Consider the following 9,987-nt stretch of genomic DNA (forward strand, 5'->3'; position numbering starts at 1 on the left):
GGAGGCAAGGATTCTCAGGCTCCATCTAACATATTTTGGACATGTTGTAAGGAGAGACGGGACCTTGGATAAGGTCATCATGCTAGGGAGGGTGGGGGGACAGCGCAGGAGGGAAAGACCCTCTATGAGGTGGATTGATTCAGTGACTGGGGTAATCAGGATGGGAGTGTCAGATACAGTGTGATTGGCACAGGACAGAGCACAGTTTAGGGCTGTTGTACATAGGGTTGCTATGAGCCGCAAGCGACTTGACAACACATAACAACAACATAACAACATATATACTCTATATTGTGGGATGGAATTGTTGTTAGTTGCCACTGATTCAGCTCTAACTCATAACAAATTTATATATATCAAAGAGACCCAGTCCAGTATTAGCTTCACAATCGTTGGGATATTTGAGTCTATTGTTTTGGCCATTGTGTCTATAAACACATGAACTTTTTCACTTGTTTTTGTTGACCCTCTATTTTGCCAAGCATGATGTGATGTTCTAACAATTGATGTTTCCAGATGAGATGTCCAAACTGAGCAAGTCAAAGTCTCACTTTCCTTACTTCAGGGAATATTGTGGATGTGTCTACTATGACCAAGGTATTCACTCTTTTGGAAGTCCATGGTGTATTCTATATTCCTTTTGAACACCACAATCTGAATTCTTCAATTATTATGGCTTCCTTTTTCATCATCCATTTTTTATTAATTAGGTGCTTTTTATTTTATCACAAATCAAAATACTGTTCTTGTTGTTAGATTATTATCCATTTTTTGCATGCGTGTGAGGTGACTGAAAAGATCATGAATTGACATGGGAGAGATGCACCTTACTTAACAAGATGATGTCATGGATTTTTAAAACTTTAGTGTCTTAGGGAGCTCTGGTGGCCTAATGGCAAGAAGCTGCACTGCAATTCTGAAGGTGCAGATCCACCAGATGCTCCTCTGGAGAAGGAGGGGCAATCTTCTCCTGTGCCAATTGGACCTGACTCGACGGTACACAACAAGAAAAAAAGAAAACAACAACAACAAAACTTTGGAGTCTTTTTAAACAGCATACTTTCCCCATGGAATATTTCAATTGGTTTCTTGACTGCTGCTTATCTGGATATTGGTTGTTCATTTAAGTAAAATGAAATGGAAAATGTCAATTTTGTCTGGATTCACAAATGAATGGTCTGATAAGTGAAAAAGAAATCGAAGGATTCAAAGATTTTAAAAGATCAAGTCCATGATCTCAAGGAGCTTACATTCTAGAGGAAAAACACCAAAACAAGATGATTTAATGAAAGTGTAATGAGGCTTTCAGATGAAAGGGTTACATTTACACAAAGCACATACTGCTCAGTATTACATGGCCCTGCCCTTGAAGAAGATCCCAGCTGCTAGAGTTTTGACTATGCGGTGTTTCAGATTTAGTTTCCCCTCCTCTTTGATCAGGCTTCTCTGTCTTTCTAAAGCTCATACTATACATATAATTTCCATTCAAATTCAAAATCTTTCCAATTATTGTCGTGAATGCAATGTTATTCAAGGATTTTTTTTCCCTGAAAGAGCACCTATCTGACATGCATTTTTAATTTTATGTGCAATATGCAAATGTCATCACTGTAGTTGTTAACCACAGTGCAGGATTGCAATTAACTATGGAGCTGTGCATTTTAGTTATATGCTAATGCTAATGAGATTTTCATAAAGCAAGTCCAATTACCAGTCCTATTTTTTAACTGCAAGAGCTAGTGCAAAGCAAAGGTGTTGACTTCCTTTGGAATAAATTACCCTTTGTCCTCGTCTCCTTCATCATATTCAATCATCCTAAAAAGTAACTCCTGCTACTTTGAATATTTTATCCTGTCTTGCCCTCAGTACAATATTAATAGAGACTGTGGGCAAGATTGTTTAGAAACCAATTTGCAGTGCACAGGGAGTAGGAAAACTTCCTCAGAATGTAAACTGTTCCAGCAGAGGAGAAGAGCTTTGAATAGTCAAAGTAAACAGGACTTGGACGAGACTGAAGACTCAGACGGTGAGTTAGCAAAAATAAACCACAAGCGAGCACAGACTCAGTGTTACCTCGGACTGAGGAAATAGCATGTTATAAGTGAATATTTTAGTTGAACTTTGATTTAGGATCAAATGTTGTAACTGGTTGAGATAAGTAAGCTATGGAGGATAGTCATTTGTTTATTAAGAAATCTACTGGTGAGGACTTGTGTATGTCTGACACTGAACAAGGCATTGAGGGTTCAAATATAAGATGAAAGGTGTATGGATGATAGAAGGATTGAAGTGAAGAAGACTTTCATATTTTATCTGTGTATTAAGTGTTTGTTTCCAGCACCACCAGAAAAAGTCACCTAGTACAACAAACTGCCAAGTGACACACAAGAGCAAACTAAAACAAACCAGCCGATAGATATCAAAAAAGCTATGGGAAATAGAATAAAACCTGTCTGGACCATGACAGTGGATACACCAGCCCAGCAGAAGATTGTTTTTGGGGTGTTCAGTCAGAATAGAATTTCTGCTTATCCGAGTAGTAACAGAGATCCCAAGACGTGAGTCAAGTCAAAGCTCTTCTAGTCTTTGAGTGTGTTGAAGGGTAGGGCACACAGCCTGGGGCAAGTTTCTAATGGTGTCAGAGGAACCTAAGCCTGACCAGAGGTTGTGTCTTTGCCAGGCTAGTGGACAGATGCAGGCAAGCAATCCAATCAGAGATGGCTCGTGCATGAGGCATCACTGTCCACTGGAAATGTCCAAGGATAATGCACTCGGCAAAGTGTGCATTGCTCCAAATGTGGTTGTGGAGTGTGCCAGGTAATGTTGCTCAGTGTAAGAGAAAGAGCTCATTCAGAAGTGATGTCCCACTAACTTAAGGAAATCCATAACTTTTCCCATTTTTTAAAATAAAGGGAAAAAAGTGATCCAACAAAGTGTGGAAATTGGCAAACAATATTATCAATATTACAGGCAAGTAAAATCTTACTCAAATTGTTAAAAACTTGCTTGTAAAGTACATTGACAGGGAATTGCCAGAAATTCAAAGGGGATTCAAAAGAGACTTTGAAATGGGGAATATCATTGTTGATGTCAGAGGGATCTTGGCTGAAAGCAGAAAATACCAAAAAGATGCCTAACTGTATTTTATTGACCATGCAAAGGCATTTGACTGTGAGAATCAAAAAAAAAAAAATAAAATTGTGGGTAACATTGGGAAGAATGGGAATCCCAAAATATTTTTTCTCATGCAATTTTTTTCCTCACACAATTTTTTTCACACAAACTTATACGTAGACCAAGAGCACTTGTGCAAACAGAAAAAGGGAATATTGGATAATTTAAAATCAAGAAAGATGTGTATCAGGGTTGTATTCTAATCCATATTTATTCAGTCTGTATTCTAAACAAATTATTCAAGTAGCTAGTGTATATGGGAACAAATATATTTTTTTACAAATATATATTTGTTCCCATTCCAAAGAAAGGTGACCCAACTGAGTGTGGAAACTACAGAACAGTGTCATTGATTTCACATGCAAGCAAGATTCTACTGAAGATCATCCAAAAACGATTAGAACAGCACATCAGCAGAGAACTGCCAGAAGTCCAGGCTGGGTTTAGAAGGGGTTGTGGTACTAGGGATATTGTTGCTGATGTTAGATGGATCTTGGCTGAAAGCAGGGAATACCAGAAGAATGTCTATCTGTGTTTCATTGATTATGCAAAGGCATTTGACTGTGTGGATCATAACAAACTGTGGCTGACTCTGAGAAGAATGGGAATCCCAGAACATTTAATTGTGCTAATACGAAACCTATGCTTGGACCAAGAGGCAGTCGTCAGAACAGAGCAGGGTAACACTGCATGGTTCAAAATTGGGAAGGGTGTACGCCAGGGATGCATCCTGTCTCCATACCTTTTCAACATGTATGCAGAGCAGATTATCCGAGAGGCTGGGCTCTATGAGGAGAATTGTGGCATCAGGATTGGTGGAAGATCTATTAACAATCTCCGTTATGCAGATGACACAACCCTGCTTGCTGAAACTGAGGAGGACCTCATGCACTTGCTGCGAAGGGTCAAGGACTGCAGCCTTCAGAATGGACTAAGGCTCAATGTCAAGAAGACAAAGATTCTTGCCACTGGACCAATTGGCAGCGTCAGGATGGATGACGAAGAGATTGAGTGTGTTCACAGCTTCAGTTTGCTCGGCTCCACAGTCAACACTCTTGGCACCAGCAGTCAGGAAATCAAAAAGCGTATCGCGATGGGAAAGTCTGCTGTTAGGGACCTCTCTAAAGTACTCAGGAGCAACAGTGTCTCTCTGGAGACTAAGGTGGGATAGAGGCCATGGTCTTTGCAATCGCTTGTTATGCATCAGAGAGTTGGACAATGACTAGGGAGGACAGAAGGAGAGTGGATGCTTTTGAGCTGTGGTGCTGGAGAAGGGTACTGAATGTACCATGGACTGCCAGGAAAACAAACAGATTCATCTTGGAGAGGATTAAACCAAGCTACTCCTTGGAGGCAAGGATTTTGGGGCTTCGTCTGACATACTTTGGACATGTTGCCAGGAGGGACAGGTCCTTGGAGAGGGACATCATGCTTGGGAGGGTGGAGGGACAGCGCAGGAGGGGAAGACCCTCTATGAGATGGATTGATTCGGTGACTGGGGTAATCGGGATGGGTGTGTCAGAGGCGGTGCGGTTGGCACAGGATAGAGCAGGGTTTAGGGCTGTTGTGTTTAGGGTCGCTATGAGTCGGAAACGACTCGACGGCACATAACAACAACGACAGTGTATATGGAGAAAAATATAGCATCAGGATTGGAGGACGACTTATTAACAAGCTGGGTATACAAATGGCACAACTTTACTGGCAGAAAGTGAAGAAAACTTGAAGTACTTGCTGCAGAAGATCATAGATTACAACCTTTAACATGGATCACATAACAACATCAATAAAAAAAAAATCTTCACTTCTGGACCAACAGACAGCACTAAGATAGATGGAGAAAGATTGAAGCTGACAGCTATTTAATTTTACTTTTTTCTATAATCAACACCTATGGAAACAACAACAACAGCAAAAGAAGTCTCCTTGCATTGGGAAAATCTGTTGCCCAGGATCTTTCCAAAGTGCTAAAATCAAGGTTGTTAGTGTAAAAGTTAAGGTGTGCTTGTTATAAGTCATTTTACTTTCAGTTGCTTTATATGCATCTGAAAGTTGGAAAATGAGTAAAGAAGACCAAAAAAGAACTAATACCTTTAAATGGTGATGTTGAAGAGTACTGAATAGCCAGTGGACTTCCAAAAAACCAAACAAATTTGTCCAGTGTACTTCTTAGAGGCAAAGGTGGTGAAACTTTGTCTCATTTACTTTGAATATGTTATTATGAGAAGTCAGTCCTTGGAAAAAGTCATCATACTGGGAAAGATAGAGAGTCCATGAAAGAGAAGAAGACTGGATACAGTGACTGTAACAATTGGTTAAAGCATGATGGAGACTTGAGGGTAGAGTGAGATAGGGCACAGCTCAGATTTGTTGCTCAAAGGGCCGCTATGAGTCATCGTCAACAACATCTAACAGTAATAGAAAATAATAATTAACTGAATATTTTACATAGAGAAAGTATTCCTGACTTGTTATTATTGCTTCTGTTGTCGTTAGTTAGATCTTGTCAAGTTGGCCCCTGATTCATGGCACCCTTATGCACAACAGAACAAAGTCCCACCTAGTTCTGGACCATCCCAGGATTGGTTGTGGATCCGTAAATGAGTGATTAAAAGAGTTTATATTATCTGATTTGTTAAAGTATTCTACCTAACCTTTACCCCTGGTTTGTCTTACTATGTGAACTCAACTGAAAGTGTTTCAGCCTCATAACAACACACAAGGCTTCAGTTATAGGCAAATGATAACTACTCTTAACACAAAACAGAATGCATGCAAATTTTTAATGCAAACCAATATTAAAAAAATTTTTTAAAAATAAGAGCATTTAAAGAGGTACAATGCTGTGAATAGTAGGAATCTACATATGCATACAAATATACACACAATAACTCACCAAAGATGAAGAAATTGAAGATTTATCAATTTTTACATTCTAATTGATAAAACATGTAATCAAGATACATTAATAATAATTTGTGACTGAAATGCCAAAATTGTAGACAAAACAAAGAGCTGGAAAAGATGGACTTGATGCCAAAGTGAGACTGGAGATAGAATGATAGACAGTTGTTTAAATAATGTATTCATGGTAATAATTGATAAAAAAACACCCAACCAAACATGATTATCAACTATGTGCATGGATTTCACCTTAGAATCATTGACTACATTGAGATTAGATGGACTACATCAGTAGAAAGAGTGGATAAAGAAGCTCAGCATAAACAGTCCAAACAAGGTGAGGTACTGGCTGTGGAAGAAAATATCAACTACTCGTGTCCCTGAGAGACAATAATAGTTATACTTCATCTCACACACTTTTGCCATGCTTTCAGGAGAGACTGTTGTTAAGTGCTGTAGAGTTGTAGACGACCTGTAGCGACCCTATGAATGAAAGTCCTGAACACGAAACTTTCATCTTTTCTCCATGTTCATAGAGTTTCTGGAGGCAAGCTTTTCTGGAAGTGGATGCCACTTCTGCTTCCAAGCCTGTTTAATTTGGGAAATCCACAAAAACCAGGCCCCAGGGCTGCAGGCCTGAGGGCCCAAAAGCCTTTTTAAATATGAGGCCAAATCCAATCAGTTCACATCCTAAAACAAGCCATAGCCACACCCTAGTCTCAACACAAACCAGAAAATACACCTTTGCAGAATCTGGCCATTCTGCTCTAGTCCTTGAAAAAATATCATGCTGGGATAAGTTAGAGGGAATAGTAAAAGAGAAGCCAGTGAGATGGATTGGCACAATTGTAACAATAAACTTGAGTGTGTCAGGGATAGTGAGGGGGGGACAGATTATGACAAAATTCTGATTTGCTGTTCATAGGGTAGAAATGAGTTGTAGTCCATTTGTTGTAATGTAGCAACAACAGCAGTATAATGCAGAATTCAGAAGGTTCTAAAATACATACATATATATATATATATATACACACATACACATACATATGTGTGTGCGTATATAAGTGTGTATATATGTGTATATATGTGTGTGTGTGTATATATATATATATCCTTTCACAATTTCTTTCTCCTAAATCCTCACTTCCTGTCTCCAGAGACAATTACTCACCAGTGTTTCACAAGTCCTTCCAAAGATACTGCGATTTCGGCGGCTGGTCTGGAGAAGGGGCAGCTGGCACCATGTCTGGCTGCGAAGGTGGTAAGAAGCCCCTGAAACAGCCCAAGAAGCAGACCAAGGAGATGGATGAGCAAGGTAAGGCTTTCAAGCAGAAACAAAAAAAGGACAGAAGAAACTCGAGGAGCTAAAAGTAAAGGCTGCGAGCAGACATTCCCTGGCCATGGGTGGAATTAATAATTTGGCAAAAAATAAGACTGAGGCAATGATGAACCTTTCTTCTGTTCCTTTTTAAAACATCTGGATCCTCTGCTATAACATCTGTTGCCACCTGTAGTTAAAATGAAGTGTTGTCTTGGAGCCTGATATTCATTTAAGAAGAAGCTTTTGTGAAACAGTCAAGAAGAAGCCGTATGATGGGCCATCTCCAGTTCTCACTCAGCCATTCTGATCTTGGCTGTGCAGCTAAAGTAAACACAATCCAGAATCCTGTCAGAGTCTCCTCTTCATTATGAAGTCTGGAGACTAAGGTGTGTCTAATCCATGCCACGGTCTTTACAATTACTTGCTGTGCATCAGAAATCTGGAAATGACTAGGGAGGAAAGAAGGAGAATTGATGCTTTTGAGCTGTGGTGCTGGAGAAGAGTATTGAATATACCATGAACTGCTAGGATAAAACAGGTTCCTTGAGAGGCTGAAACCAGGTTGCTTCTTGGAGGCAAGGATTCTAAAACTCTGTCTTACATACTTTGGGCATATTGCAAGGAAGTTCCAGTCCTTGAAGTGGACATCATGCTTGGGATGGGAGGAAGGACAGTGCAAAAGAGTAAGACCCTAGATAAAATGCATTGACTCAGTGACTGAGGTAATGGGCATGCCTGTGCCAGAGACAATGAGGTTGGCTCAGGACACAACAGAGTTCAGAGCTCTTGGCATACGGTTGCTATGAGCTGCAAGTGACTCAACAGCACATAACAACACCACCACAAATAATTCTTAGACATAGCCAAATACCTCACTTGATTGAACTTTTGGGTTTGAAGGTTTCTCTTTTTGTTGTAGAGTCACTTACTGGTGTCCTTGTGAAGATGTTTTTTTTTTTTACTTACTTGATTGTTTTTGAGGTGTTATCTATACTGAAAGCTGCAGTGATTTGTTTTTATCAATAATGACCCTAGTTCTCTTTACATTCATTTAGGTTGTATCATCTGCATATTAAGGGTGTTGTTGAATTCTTCTTCAGTTATGGGTTTTCAGAGGCAGTTAATCACACAGTAGGTGATTGCCCATCCTTCTCCCTATGAGCATCTGGTGGATTTAAACCACACGCCTTGGGAATTGCAATGCAGGTTCTTGTCATCAGACAGCAGAGCTCACTTCCCCTTTGCGCCTTCCCCCCCCCCCCGCTTTTTTTTCTTAGCTGTGGAGGTACTGGAATGGAAATAAAATTGGATGTTGAACAGTTCATCAAATGCTGTCTGTGTGCATGGAGTTCCAGGTCCATGGGGAACAGATTAGCCCTAAAGATAAAAGTAAAACTACAATGGAAGGAAGACAGTTTGAGAGAAAATTTTCTTGAAGTTCACAAATACAAGAACAATGGTGAAAAGATAACATTCTATGGTGAAGGAGACCAACAGCCAAGACTGGAACCAGGAGATATAACTGTTTTAGATCAGAAGGATCCTGCTGTTTTTACTGGATAAGGAGGAGATCTTTCCAGGTGTACGGATATACAGCTGGTTGAAGCTCTGTGTGCTTTCCACGAGCCAGTATGTACTCTAGACAACTGAACTATTGTCATCACCTCTCATCCAGGTCAGATAGGCAAGCATGAGTATATCAAATGGGTATTAAATGGAGGCATGCATACTTAGCATTGACCATATGAAAAAGGGCGTGTAATAATTGAATTCAAGATTAACTTTCCTGAGGAATGGCTTCTTCTCTGCCTAAAAGCTCTCTCTGCTGGAAAAACTCCCACCACAGAGGAAGGAAGTAGAAGAGACTGATGAAATGGATCAGGTAGAACTGGTGGACTTTGATCCAAACCAGGAAAGATGACACCATTACAAAGGAGAAGCATATGAGGATGATGACTATCACCTCAGAAGTAGGGTTCAGTGCCAGACCTCTTAATGTAAATCATTGATAACATTTGATATGCAGGAAGTGCAAAGTGAAGGACTGTAATTATAATATGCTTGGCTATTGTTTTTGTTTTCATATACAACTATGGCAGTCTCTCTCTTTTTTAAAAAAAAAATTTATTATTTTTTGTGTGTACTGTCAAATTGGATCTGACTGCTACAGGAGATTGCCCCTTCTTCTCCAGCAAAGCATCTGGTGGATTTGAACCATGTACTTCTGGTATTGCAGTGCAACTTCTTGCCACTAGGAACTATGGCAGTCTTTTAATGCTAAATGATTAAACTCATGTAAAAGCAAAACAAAAATCCCTTGATTGTGAAAAAACCAAGGAAAAGCAAGAATTCTACTACTAATTGAAAATTGTCACCAGCTGAGACACATTCATTAGTTACTTGAGCAATAAAAGGATGCATAGACACAGTGTCTTCTGCAAGATTATAATAAGACTAATGATATATGTCACTATTATAATATATATTATGTTCTTTTGGATATAGTATGTTCTTTCGTAATAAAATGCGACATGTGGTATGTTTTTAGAGGGACATAAGGAACAACATGAAGGAAAAAGTTAGTTGAA

At 39.5% G+C, this 9,987-nt stretch overlaps 1 pseudogene; it reads left to right on the top strand.

Moving 5' to 3' along the window:
- Window positions 1-2,460: 2,460 nt before the first annotated feature.
- LOC102870247 lies at window positions 2,461-9,395 on the top strand (annotated as a pseudogene).
- Window positions 9,396-9,987: the final 592 nt, after the last annotated feature.

The sequence above is a fragment of the Elephantulus edwardii genome, unplaced genomic scaffold (assembly GCF_000299155.1).
Source record: "Elephantulus edwardii isolate Elephantulus edwardi_28Jun2011 unplaced genomic scaffold, EleEdw1.0 scaffold00311, whole genome shotgun sequence".
In the NCBI taxonomy this organism is placed as follows: Eukaryota; Metazoa; Chordata; class Mammalia; order Macroscelidea; family Macroscelididae; genus Elephantulus; species Elephantulus edwardii.